This window comes from Palaemon carinicauda, chromosome 33 (genome assembly GCF_036898095.1).
Source record: "Palaemon carinicauda isolate YSFRI2023 chromosome 33, ASM3689809v2, whole genome shotgun sequence".
In the NCBI taxonomy this organism is placed as follows: Eukaryota; Metazoa; Arthropoda; class Malacostraca; order Decapoda; family Palaemonidae; genus Palaemon; species Palaemon carinicauda.
The window spans coordinates 11,247,716-11,261,314 of record NC_090757.1 but is presented as its reverse complement, the minus strand read 5'-3'; the positions used below and the strand labels follow the sequence as shown (position 1 = coordinate 11,261,314).

The 13,599-nt window shown below is 42.3% G+C and overlaps 1 long non-coding RNA gene across 1 annotated transcript in view; it reads left to right on the top strand.

Moving 5' to 3' along the window:
- The window catches only part of LOC137626067 (uncharacterized), a 64,679-nt gene extending 53,454 nt beyond the window's left edge, over positions 1-11,225 (top strand). The window contains exon 2 of the long non-coding RNA XR_011040974.1: positions 11,034-11,225. This is a non-coding gene — a long non-coding RNA (uncharacterized lncRNA). The remainder of the gene's footprint in view (positions 1-11,033) is intronic.
- Positions 11,226-13,599: the final 2,374 nt, after the last annotated feature.

Sequence of the window (13,599 nt, the reverse complement as noted above, 5' to 3'; positions counted from 1 at the left end):
TGAAGAAATCTCGCCTCTCTCCAGCTCAGAAGTTCCAATGGTTAGGAATCCAATGGAACCTTCAGTCACACCACCTTTCCATCCCTCAGAAGAAAAGGAAGGAAATAGCGGGGTCTGTCAAGCGGCTACTGAAATCCAAGCGGATCTCAAGACGCCAGCAGGAACGAGTTCTAGGCTCTCTACAGTTCGCCTCGGTAACAAACCCAGTGCTTCGTGCACAGCTAAAGGATGCCGCGGGAGTCTGGAGACGTTCTGCATTCATCGCTCGAAGAGACCTCAAGAGACGGCTCCCAAACAGACTTCGACTTCTCCTCAAGCCGTGGTCGGAAGCAAAGGCCCTGAAAAGGTCCATTCCTCTTCAACACCCACCTCCATCACTCAACATCCACACGGGTTGGGGAGGTCACTCCCACCAAAAACAGGCTCAAGGCACATGGTCTCCCCTGTTCAAGATGTTTCACATCAACATCTTGGAGGCCATGGCGGTCCTTCTAACTCTGAAGAAACTCTCTCTGCCTCCCTCGATCCATATTCGTCTAACCCTAGACAACTCGGTGGTAGTTCGATGTCTCAATCGCCAAGGCTCAAGATCGCCCCAGATAAATCAGGTGCTTCTTCCAATCTTCCGTCTGGCAGAGAAGAAGAAATGGCACCTGTCTGCAGTTCACCTACAAGGATTCCGCAACGTGACAGCGGATGCTCTATCTCGGACAAGCCCGATAGTCGGAATGGTCTCTAGACGCAAGATCATTCTCCTTCATCTCTCACCAAGTCCCAGAACTTCAGATCGATCTCTTCGCAACGAGCGACAACAATCAACTTCCTCGGTATGTGGCCCCGTACGAGGACCCCAAGGCAGAAGCAGTGGATGCCATGTCACTGGACTGGAACAGATGGTCCAAGATCTACCTGTTCCCTCCCACCAACCTTCTGCTGAAAGTCCTCTCCAAGCTGAGAACCTTCAAAGGGACAGCGGCCCTAGTGGCACCCAAGTGGCCCCGGAGCAACTGGTGCCCCCTGGTCCTGGAGCTGCAGCCCAAGCTGATCCCTCTCCCGGGCCCAGTTCTCTCCCAACAAGTACAGAAGTCGACTGTCTTCGCTTCATCATCGAAAATCAAGGACCTTCATCTCATGATTTTCTCTCCCTAGCTGCAAAGAAGAGGTTTGGGATCTCGAAGAAAAGTCTAGACTTCCTCGAGGAATACAAGACCGAATCCACAAGACGGCAATACGAATCATCTTGGAGAAAATGGGTCTCTTTCGTCAAGGCAAAAAATCCTAAGGAAATCACCATTGATTTCTGCATGTCCTTCTTCATTCACCTTAATGGACAGGGATTAGTAGCCAATACGATTTCGACTTGCAAATCGGCCTTGACTAGACCACTATTGTATGCCTTCCAAATTGATCTGTCCAGCGACATCTTCAATAAACTGCCGAAAGGATGCGCTCGTCTACGCCCAGCACCCCCACCGAAACCGATCTCCTGGTCATTGGACAAGGTGCTCCATTTCGCCTCCAACTTGGATAATGATTCATGCCCTCTCAAGGATCTGACTCAGAAAGTTATATTTCTCTTTGCTCTTGCCTCAGGAGCCCGAGTCAGCGAAATAGTGGCATTGTCAAGAGAAGAGGGTCATATCCTGTTTACTGATTCAGGAGACATTACCCTCTCCCCGGATCCGACGTTTCTCGCCAAAAACGAATTACCCACCAAAAGATGGGGCCCCTGGAGAATATGCCCCCTGAAGGAAGATGCCTCTCTATGCCCAGTAGAGAGCCTCAAGGTCTATCTTCGCAGAACTTCGAACTTTGGTGGAGGCCAACTCTTCAAAGGAGAAACATCGGGCAGCGACCTGTCACTGAAACAACTAAGAGCGAAAATCACCTACTTCATTCGCAGAGCGGATCCTGACAGTACACCCGCCGGTCACGATCCTAGAAAAGTTGCATCGTCTCTGAATTTCTTTCAGAGTATGGACTTCGAAAGCCTTAAAAGCTTCACAGGCTGGAAGTCCTCGCGTGTTTTCTTCAAACATTATGCGAAACAAGTGCACGAAGTCAAACATTTTGTGGTAGCCGCAGGTAGTGTTATGAAACCTGCACCTAACTCTGCATAGAACAGCGAGTTACTTGGGACTCTAACTCTTCGGGTGCCTATGTTGACCCTCGAGCGATACATAGTGATGTCGAAAACACTTAGTGCTTTCTTATAACTGTTCTTATCCCAGGTGAAATGTCATAGTCGTCACACAAGTGCCGCATGCCTAGAGCATGATGTGTTTTAATTAAAGACTGACGTTCCTCGAGAACGAGTGCCTACTAATAAATTTGAAATTCCCTTTCAGATTCAAGAGCAAGTCTTTATTACTATGTACATTATAATTTACTGTAAATTAACTTTACTTATTGCTGCAATTCATTTAATTTTTCTGCAATTGTGAAATAAAATTCCTATTTTATTACTTGTGCGTCTCAATCCGCTCCTACTTATACTATGAAATACATGCCTGTCATAGTTTTATTATCCCTTTCCATATGGTTCATGGAGATACTAAGGTCCTAACCCTTAGTATATATTCACTCTTACAATGTAATATTCCAATACGAATACTTACTCTTCATACCCTAGAGACGAAACTAACCTTCTCAGCACACAGTGTCCAACCACCACTTGTCTGCCACTCCAGAATGTTCCGATATGAATGCCAACCATTCAGTCTCGTCTCCAAGTTCTTCAGGTTCTTCTAGCAAGGTGAATAGCCCTTCGATAACCACTTTGATCTCGGCATGGCCCGTGGGAACTTCACTGCCAAGGGGGGCAGGAAGATTCTTCCCTATGGTTCTTTTATTAAGATTACTATGCTACATTGTTCAAAGCCCTTGGTGCTTACCCAATAGGGGAAAATCTACCACGATACATTGATTCTCTGGTATTCTTCCATCAGGACGCCATGGCTTGAGCCCAAAAAACGGATTTTGAGCGAAGCGAAAAATCTATTTTTGGGTGAGATAGCCATGGCGTCCTGATGGACCCTCCCTGCTACTTCGTCCAGTTTTTAGGTCTCACCCTGCTCTGCTGTATCATGGGGATCGGCAAGCAACTGGCTTCAGGATAAAGACGGACGTGACGTCATTTAGCAATGGCGCCCGTTTGTTTACGTCTCGAGTACCAAAAGTAGCCACGGACGAGATTAGCTGTGGAACGGCTCCCAGCTATTCTCCGCCCTTACACACCGAAGTATTAACTCTGTTCGGGGTGTAGATAGCTATGTGGCGCGTTAATACATGCGTCCCCTGTTGATATACGATGTCTTAAAAGGGAAACCTTTAGGATACTCGCTCCAGAAGTTAGAATTCTGTGATAACCTGTGGTTAAATTCTCTGGGAATATCTTAGTAGTTATTTACCCAAGGAAGCTACCAAAAAGGAACCTTCCATCAGGACGCCATGGCTATCTCACCCAAAAATAGATTTTTCCCTTCGCTCAAAATCCGTTTTATGTGAATGTATTTAAGTATTGATGCTTTTAGTTTAATGTGGTACAGTATGTGTATTTGTATGCTGTCTTGTTTAGTTTTATTATTTGGTAGAGTGGAACCTCTACACACGAACGTATCTAAATCAGAATTTTCCAACATCCAAAGTAAAATTCGAGCAAATGTTTGACTCTACACCCGAATTTTATTTCGACACACGAAGTAAGCAATTTTAGTCGTACCGGTTGTATCCGAATTTTTCGACAAGCGAAGTACAATTCGAACACGTTCCTACTCTACACCCGAATTATTTTTTTGACACCCGAAGTAAACAATACTCGTATGCGTAGTCGGTGCTCATAGCGCCTGATGTGTTTTTTATTTCCGCCGATAGAAGGCAGCACTTCGACTTCGGAGGGACCCTCTGTTCTCGTTGGCTTCGTGTGGTTGTGCCCTGTGCGTTCTGCTATTAACTGTGTGTTTTAGTCGTGATTTTTTACATTCATCCTTTTACGGTATTTTACGTAAATCATGGGTCCTAAAAGGCTTAGTTTCGCAAGTGGTAGTGGTAGTGGTGAGAAAAGGAATAAGGGAATGCTTTCTTTAGAAGTAAAGCAAGGAATTATTGAAAAGCTTGAGTGAACTTGCAATAAGTTCGGCGCAAATAAGAGGTGTTAGGAAAATATCAAGATGTGGTCGACTTCATCGACAAATACCATCCAAAGAAATTGCAGGTTTGTCATGTAGTTGCGCAGTTTGATGATGTTTCCCTAACTTATTTTCGAAACATTCTGAAAAGCTGTACCAAGCCACTTTCTATAGATAGCTTCTTTAAAAAAACTACGAAGCAAACTCGTGATGAAGAGGAAGGAAGTGGTTTAAAGAAAACAGCAAAGAATGAAGAGAAAAAAATTCAATCAATTTTAAGTGTAGAGAGTGAAAGTGATTAAAATTAATCATCAAAAAGAAAAAAAGAAAATGTAAAAATATAAAATAGAAAAATAGAAAAAAATAAGCTAGGTTATGTTAAAGTTCACTTAGTGTAAGTTAGAATAAGTTACGGTAGTGTACGTTTATCGTAGTTAACCTCTCTACCTCCTCGCCGCCCGTCTGTCTCCTCTCTGCGTAGCAAGACCAACAACACCTGCGCTGGAGTTTCTAAGGTAAAGTGACGCTAAAAACCAAATTCTTATTTATCATATTTTGATAATTCTTTTTTACATGTCTATTATCTAATTTAGTGTGCATTATTCTCATGGGAAATTATGTGTAGTAGTTTATTAAGAAGTTATCACAGGTTTTTGGGCTCAACCCCGGATTAATCCTATTTCAATGTATTCTTCTGGGAAAATTAGTTTCTACATCCGAACATTTTCTACATCCTAAGTTGGTTCTGGAACGGATTGAATTCGTATGTAGAGGTACCACTGTATTGGGTTTAGCCTGTAATGTTTGTGTGTAGGTAGGTAATTTTAAGGTTTTCTGCCTTTTCATTTCTCCAGTCTTCTTTCTGCCTATCAGTTTAGTAATAGGGTAGTGGTTTGTTGAAATTTTGGGCCCAGCTTAATACTGTATATGAGCCATGCTTTTGATCTGTTTAGTTTTTCTATGCTAGGGTTTAGATTATTAGCTATAGGTCAACCTTGTGTATTTAGAGGACTCAGTATATTAGTCCTCCAGGTCATTTTGTAATCCATCGGTGTTTGTCTTAGCTTTGTTACTCCTGATACCAGGTTGAATTTATTCAAGTGTATTGTAATAAATGTTGTTAGATTTTTCCAGTGTTTTTTGTTCTGTCTTCCCTCAGTTCACCAAGTTACATAAATAATGTACTGCCTACGACTAATTTAAAAATTAAAGTTTAAAGAACCAGAACTACGGCCTACATAGGTCGTAACGAGTGGCGACCGTGACAGGATCGTACGCAGGTGTACTCGGTGTTTGGGGGAGCAGTTCAACTCTGGAGGGATGTGACAGTATTTATTGCTGATATTTGATTTTTGGTTTAGTTGCTTTCCTTCCCCATAGGATATTATTTTCATTAAAATGGAGGACTTTACTTTTGACCCGTCGGAATTCTTGGGTTCGGCTGACTGTTTAAATAATTTAGGAGTTTTGACAAGGGCTTATTTGGTACAGTGTTCCCGGTGGTTGGAGATCCCTCATAAGTCCTCTGACACTCAGGCCAATTTGTTAAAACTGGTTAAGGAAAAAGTGTTCAAAGGTTTGGCTGAGGGCAATGAGGTAGCTAGAGGCCTAGCTAGCGATTTTGAGAGTGGCACTTATTTTGGGTCAGACCAAGAGGGATCCATAGTCGATGAGGTGAGCTTAAATCCTGGTTTGTCCCTGTTCGCTGATCCCCCTGCAGTAAAGGCCAATTTTCCTACTCCGGCCAGGACTTTTGAAAATGTTAATATTTCAACTAACCCCTTTTTAGCTGACGAGGCTGTGCCCAACCATGTAACACCATCCGCTCCTGTATTGGCCCAGGGGCAGGAGGAGTTCCATATAATTTGTAAGAGAATTGAGTTATTGAAGTTGCAGTTTGAGGAGGACGAGAGGGCCCAGAAACATGAGATTGAGTTGCTCAAGTTTAAGCTTGAGTTGGCCAAGGTGCAAGGGTCCCCTAATCATTTTAGTTCTCCCTATAGCTGCTCATCAGACAAATTTAATATTTCAGCTGCACTAAAGTTAATTCCAATTTTTGATGAGAGGAGCGTACCAGAATTTTTTAGTTTCTGAGAGGGTTGCCACCCGGTTGTCTTGGCCCACAGGAACGTGGACGGTACTCATACAGTGTAGATTGACGGGCAAGGCACTCCGGGTGTATAATGCATTGGAAGCGGGCCTTGCCAGAGATTATGTCAAAATAAAGGCTTTGGTTCTCAGGGCCTATGATTTGGTCCCTGAGGCCTATCGCCAGAGATTCCGAACCACTGACAAGCCCAATTCTATGTCTTAGGTTGAGTACGCTCGTCTCAAGGAGGAGCAGTTTAGTTTGACAACTGGCTGAAAAGTCGTCAAATTGCTTACTTCTCTTCCTTGAGGGAACTGATGGTACTGGAGGAGTTTAAGGAGGTGTGTAGTAAAGAATTGAGGGTTCATCTGGAGGACACTAAAATTTTAACTTTATCCAAGGCGGCTCAGGTAGCTGATGAGTTTGTCCTGACCCATCAGGCTGGGTCAGGTAACTTCTCGTCCTCATACCCTAATAATAATAGTAATTTGTCTTCAAAGTCAAATAACCCCTTTAAAAACCAATCTAGTACCCCAAATAGTAGCATGAGCAATCATGTTGGTAGTGGCCTCAGAAAGGACTCGAGTGGTGGGCACACTGGTTTTTTCTAACCATGGCAATTCGGGTAAAACCAATCAAGTTAGAGGTAATTGCTTTTGGTGTAATAAGCCATGGCATCGACAAGCTGAATGTAGAGCCCGGAGCCGTTACCTCCAAAAGAATCAAAATAAGAATCAAAATAATGTTAATCAGCCTACGCCAATCTCGCTAATTTCAAATAATTCTATTTCAGAGAGTAAGAATGGTAAAACTGTTGATCCCCAGATGTAGGTAAAGTAAAACCTGTATTGTGTGATTCCACTGGTAATTTATGACCATTTAACAAATATATTTACCCAGGAAAATTGAAATCTGAGAACTCTACCCTTTATGTTAAGTTCTTGATGGACACAGGATCCGCTAAATCTTTGGTGTTGGCAGGGTCCTTGTCTAACTTTGTTCCCTATTCTGGAGAATGTAGTCCTGGGAGGATTTCTAGATACGGTGGTTTCTGCCCCTTTAGTAAGGGTGGAACTGTCCTTGCCAGGGTATCACAAGGTTACCGAGCTGACGGTAGTTGAGAGCCTGCCAATACCAGGAATAGACGGAATCCTTGGGAATGATATGTTGAGTGCAGAGGGGCAGGAATTATTTCCTAATGTTTCTGTCACGGCGTGCCCTGTGGCAATAATTACTCGAGCCTCTGCAAAGCGTGCAGCGGAAGCTGATAATGATAATGACCCAAATTTAAGTAGTTTAGAAGTAGAGGTAGAGAAGCCTGGGCTAGTAGAAGGTAGTAGTAGTAGGAGTAGTTCTAGTTTTGGAATGTTTAAATTATTGAAATCTGATTGTGCCAGTCTCTCAATACAAGCCCAAAAAGATGAATTTTCATTCGAGTTGGGTAATACAGACGATTTGACCAGGCCCAGGTTTGTTGTTTTGAAAGGATTGTTGTATAGGGTCAGTCGTCCCCCAGCTCATCAACTAAATGCGACTTCTTGTTTGAGACAAATTGTCGTACCTACCAAGTTTAGGGAGGCTGTGTTAAGCCTTGCACATGAGGACTCCTTTTCTAGCCACTTCGGCTTAAGTAAAACTTTTTGTAGGTTGAGTAAATGTTTTTGGTGGCCAGGAATAAAGTCTTCGGTGAAGAAATTTGTAAGAACTTGTGAAGTGTGTAAGGTGATGGGTAAACCCAATCAACCTATCCCCAAGGCTCCTCTTAACCCAATTCCTTAAATTGGAGAACCCTTTGCAGAATTGGTATTTGATGTGGTAGAACCTCTGCCTTGGATGAAGTTAGGGTTTACGCATCTCCTGACCATAATGGATAGAGCATCACGTTTTCCTGAGGCCTTTCCAATGAGGAAAATAACCTCAAAAGCTGTCTTTGACAAAGTAGTGGAGTTTTTCTCCAGGTATGGACTGCCTTGTAAAATTCAGTCAGATTGCAGCTCTAATTTTACAAGCAGGGTATTTAAGAGTAAGTGTGCTGAATTGGCCATTCAGCACAATACCAGTGTACCCTACCATCCAGAGAGTCAGGGTGTGGTGGAAAGATTTCACCAGACCCTTAAGTGTATATTAAAAAAATAGTTATGAGCAAGGAGAGGATTGGGATAAGGGGCTTCCCTTTTCTCTCTTGCCATAAGGAATTTTCCCAATTCTTCTACTGGCGTTGCTCCCTTTGAATTAATATTTGGGCACAAGGTTCGAGGAACTTTGGAAATCTTCCATGAATTGCTCGAAGCAAATCAGAGAGAAGAGCGTACGGTGGGAGTTGTTAGTGAACTTAAGTCCAAGTTAGCCGTAGCTTGGAAGTACAGTATGCCAAAGATAATTTGTCTGCTTCCCAAGCTACGATGAAAACCAAATTTAACTAGAAGTGTAAGGTACGTTCATTTGAGTCAGGGGACTTGGTATTAGTTTTAAGCACAGACCCAGACAACTTCCTTGAACCCAGGTACAAGGGCCCCTGGAAGGTGTTGAGAAAGTTGTCTGAGGTCAATTAGGAAGTTGAAGCCCCTGGAACTCGATGTAAATGTAAAATTTTCCACAAACAGGTTGAAATCTTACTCTTCTGATAGACAGGATCCTTTGGCCATTGTTTTTGAGCCAGTTATGAGTGTGGTTGCACCTGTTGAGGAAAACTTGGAAGATGTTTTGGACCAGGTGCCTTCAGATGCTCTAGGTAATAACTTGCAAAATTTAGGTGTATTAAAAGAGCGGTTAGAGTATCTGGAGGCACCTCAGAAACAAGGTATACTAAGCCTAATTATGGAATTTTCTGACTTGTTTCAGGACTCTCCAGGAAGGACGAGGTTGCTCCAGCATGATGTTGATGTTGGGGATGCTTCTCCGATTAAGCAAAGCCCGTATCGCCTCGGTTCAGAGAAGCGTGCCATTGTGGAAGACTAAATTAAATACATGCTGGAGCACAATCTCATACAACCATCAGTAAGCCCATGGAGTTCTCCTATAGTCTTGGTGAAGAAGCCTGATGGTAAATATCGTATGTGTGTTGACTATAGGAGGGTACACTCGGTTACTAAAAATGATTCCTTTCCTCTTCCCCGTATTGAGGATTGTCTGGACCTGATAGGTCCTGTGAGGTTCATTACAAAATTGGATCTGTTAAAGGGGTATTGGCAGGTCCCCCTATCTGGCCGTGCCCGTGAAATTTCAGTATTAGTGATGCCCTCAGGGCTTTAAGAGTGCAAAGTAATGACCTTTGGGATGAAGAACCCTGCCTGTACTTTCCAGCGTCTGATGAACGGGGTGATTTGTGGCCTGGAAGGTACAGAAATCTACATACCGTAGATGACTTAGTGGTACACAGTAACGACTGGCGGACCCACCTGGTAAGATTAAGAAAAGTTTTTGAGGCACTTCGGGCCGCCGGTCTTGTTGTGAATCTGGGTAAATGTAACTTTGGGAAAGCTAAAGTTAGTTATTTGGGTCACGAGATTGCCTTTGGTAAAGTTGCTCCTAAGGAAGCCAATATCAAGGCCATAGTTGCTTTGAAGAGACAGTGTAATGTCAGAGGGGTTCGTAAAGTGCTGGGTATGTTGGGATATTACCGTAGGTTTGTCCGAAACTTCTCTGACCTTGCACAGCCTCTTAACCAATTTATTGAAAAAAGGGCAGAAATTTATTTGGTCTTCTCGATGCAAAGAAGCATTTTTAAAACTTAAGATGTTACTCATGTCCAATCCCATATTGGTTTCTCCCAATTTTCAAGATGCCAGTGATGTAGGAATTGGGAGTCCTTTCAAAGTAGTGATGATGGTGAAGTACGCCCCGTATCTTACTACAGCCGTAAATTACTAGAGGCAGAAAGAATACTCAACCATTGAGAAAGAGGCTCTGGCATTGGTGCGGACATTGGTACATTTTAAACCATATGTAACTAACTTTTCATTCCCTATAGAAATTTGGACCGACCATAATCCGTTGGTATTCATTGTATGTATGAAGGGATCAAACCAGAGGATTCTGCGTTGGGCCCTTCAGCTACAAGAGTTCAATTTAATTATAAAACACATTAAAGGGGGTGGATAATTGCATCCCGGATGCTCTCTCGCGTGTCTTAAGTTTTGATCTCTCCCTCTGTTTCTTGGGACCTTCTCGGTACTCCTGGTTGCATGTGTTGAGGTTACATCCGTGTTTCGAGATATGTATATATTGAGCCCGGGTAACAGGTTTGTACTCTTGTAAATTGTTCCAGGACCTAGGTTGGTGTGGATAATTCTAGTTTTTTTTTTTTCCCTTTGTGTGCCTACTAAAATTTATTGTTGACAGGTATATGATTGAATTTCTGTCCAAATGTTTGGTGATGTATTTAAAACTTGCTATGTTCTTGTCCTTTTGTTTAGGTTTAAGATGTTTTTACCTTGTGATTTTTTTATTACTGTAGATACTACGTTTGACTCTTTATATTTTTTGGGGGGGTTTAAGATATTTTATCTTAGCAGTGGTTTGTAGTAGCTTTAGTGTTTTCCCTGAATTATCTTTATTTTTATGGCCCCGCATTTTCTGATGTTTTGTCCAGCCTTGTGGCTTATTAAAAGAAAAATTCTGTATTTAGTGAATGAAAATTTTTTTTGTTGGGGAGGAAGGTATTATGTTAAATTAGGTTATTTCATTGTTTATAAACAAATTCGGTCTTCGACAGGAGTAAATGTTAACTGCCCTTTTCATAAGAGTTAGGTGATAACCTTCGCCCTTCCTCCTTCGTTAATTAGTGAATGGCCATTAACTCTTTTGTTTTTTTTCAGAGTGTTTGGTTTTTAGTGAGAGCCGTGGACGAGACTACTGCTGCCTGGAATGAACAGTTGACCCTACCTTGATCACAGACGTGGATCCTAATTTAGCAGCAGTTGGTGGACGCCTTTTTATTTTCTCATAAGGAATTGTGCCTTTGGAGGATTATTTCGCTGGTGTCTTTGAGCCACCCGCGGTAAATTGTACACTTCTTTGGATCACAGCCCACGTATGTAGGGGTATCGTCACCTGTGATAGCTACCTCTCTTGTTACGTCCTGCAAGTGTATGTCACTTGCGACCTTCGCTTTGCGTTATTTTCCCCGCCTGTGGATCCTGCGGGAAGACGGTGCCGTCGTTCCGTCCCGGCACTGTTGGAGGCACTATTGCCGTGATCAAAGAGCATCATCACATCTGTTACGCTGCTCGTCTGTGGACCAAGGGACCGTTAGGAGGAACGTTGGGAGTCTCTACCCAGGTAAAGTTACGATCTTTTCATTATCGTTATGGATATGCCCAGCCCGTTTTCCTGGTGTTAATAATACTCCCTCTGATGCTGATGAACGTTGGTCCCCCCTCTGCCATCTAATCCATGTATGGATAAGTACTGTTAAGTTATTTCACGAATAGTTAATACAGTGTTAAGATATATACATGTATCTATAAATTATGACCCCCAGCATAATTCTTTTATGTGAATGTATTTAAGTATTGGTGCATTTAGTTTAATGTGGTATGTGTATTTGTATGCTGTCTCGTTAAGTTTTATCATTTGGTATTGGGTTTAGCCTGTAACGTTTGTGTGTAGGTAGGTAATTTTAAGGTTTTCTGCCTTTTCATTTCTCCTGTCTTCCTTCTGCCTATCCGTTTAGTAATAGGGTAGTGGTTTGTTGAAATTTTCGCCCCAGCTTAATATGAGTCATGCTTTTGATCTGTTTAGTTTTTCTATGCTAGGGTTTGGATTATTAGCTATAGGTCAACTTTGTGTATTTAGAGGACTCAGTATATTAGTCATCCAGGTCATTTTGTAACCCATTGGTGTTTGTCTTAGCTTTGTTACTCCTGATACCAGGTTGAGTTTATTTTTCTGAGTCGACCTGTGTTCGCCGGTGAAAAGCCCTTCTTGTCACTTTTCTGATATAAATAACTTCCAAATATACCAGAGAAAGTTAAAGTATGGAATGCAGAGGTTACTACCCTCGCGCGATCACCCCTAAGGGCGTCGTGTGTAAAGAAAGGGCGTGTGAAAGCCACTATTCACAGGTAGTCTTCCATTTAGAGTATTCCTTCGTCAATATTCACGAGGGGTGAGCAGCAACAGCGGTCTCAACCGCACCAACCTGAGCCACCCTACTGACGTCCGACACCAGCTCATTTTGGGTTGTGTTCGCTTCGGTAAATTTTCAAGTTATTGCCCATCTGGTACTCTGTCACCTAGGTCATATCACTTACGTTTTATGACCAATTTAGTATCATTATTTATTATTAGTTTTTACTATGGTATTTATTTGCTAGCAAGTCCAATTTGGACCTACGAAGAATAGCGATTTAGACTTTGTTAGTGTTGTACTCGCCTCAGGATGCGCGATTTAGACTAAATCTTTGTTTGTTGTTATGTTGTCGTTATTCTTCGTTCATGGTTATTACAATTACTAAGAGTAAAGCAATCAATTTTTTATTTTTCTAATATTATTGTGTGATGTTGGTTTTTTTTATTATGTAACCCCGAGAGCGAGAGCATAGTGTGCTCATTTCCTGTTCTACAGATACGAGGTACTGTACTCCTCTCGTTTTCTTTATTAGCTCGAGTAAGAGGGGTGGATTTCCCGTTTTCCGTTTATTTACGATCACGAGTTATTCATGCCTCCTCTTATTATCCGAGTTGATATTAGGTTTAATGTTATACACGTTTTATTGATTTGGTTACTGTTAATATAGCTAGCACTATTAATAGGTTACGTTAGTGTACGAGTCATTAATTGGGGTAGTTTTATGCCGACACCCTTAGCTCCGCCTTGAGTTATACTCCGCTATGATGGATACTCATTAGGTGAGAATTAGTCAGATATTTGGGGTGCAACGGTGAAATCCAGCACTCAGACTCTGGCTGAGGCCTTTTGCACACGAACCTTTGTCATGTTTGATCACAATTACACTATTACGGCCCCTTTTTTCATCGAATCTCCGGCTTCACTGGAGATAACACATTCAGAATTGAGGGTAATGTTATCGTACCGATGACGGTCACGATATCACGATGACGGGCTTTTGTCACCGGGTCTCCGGTACAAACAGAGATCAAGCAGACGATCAGAACTGGAGTTAACAATGTGATATCGATGAAGATTATTTTCATGTTACGTGGTTACTGATTATTCATATAATTTCTTAATATATTAAGGTGTTAGCTTTTTGATCAATCAGACGATAAGAAACCAGGGTATGAACCCCTTTTTCATGAATAATCACAATATCGTACAGGCATTCAGCATTGAGGTTAATATTAGATTTCCTCTGGTGTTCACGTTTTCACTGTGACTGACCTTTCTTACCGGATCTCCGGTGGAAACAGAGATCACTC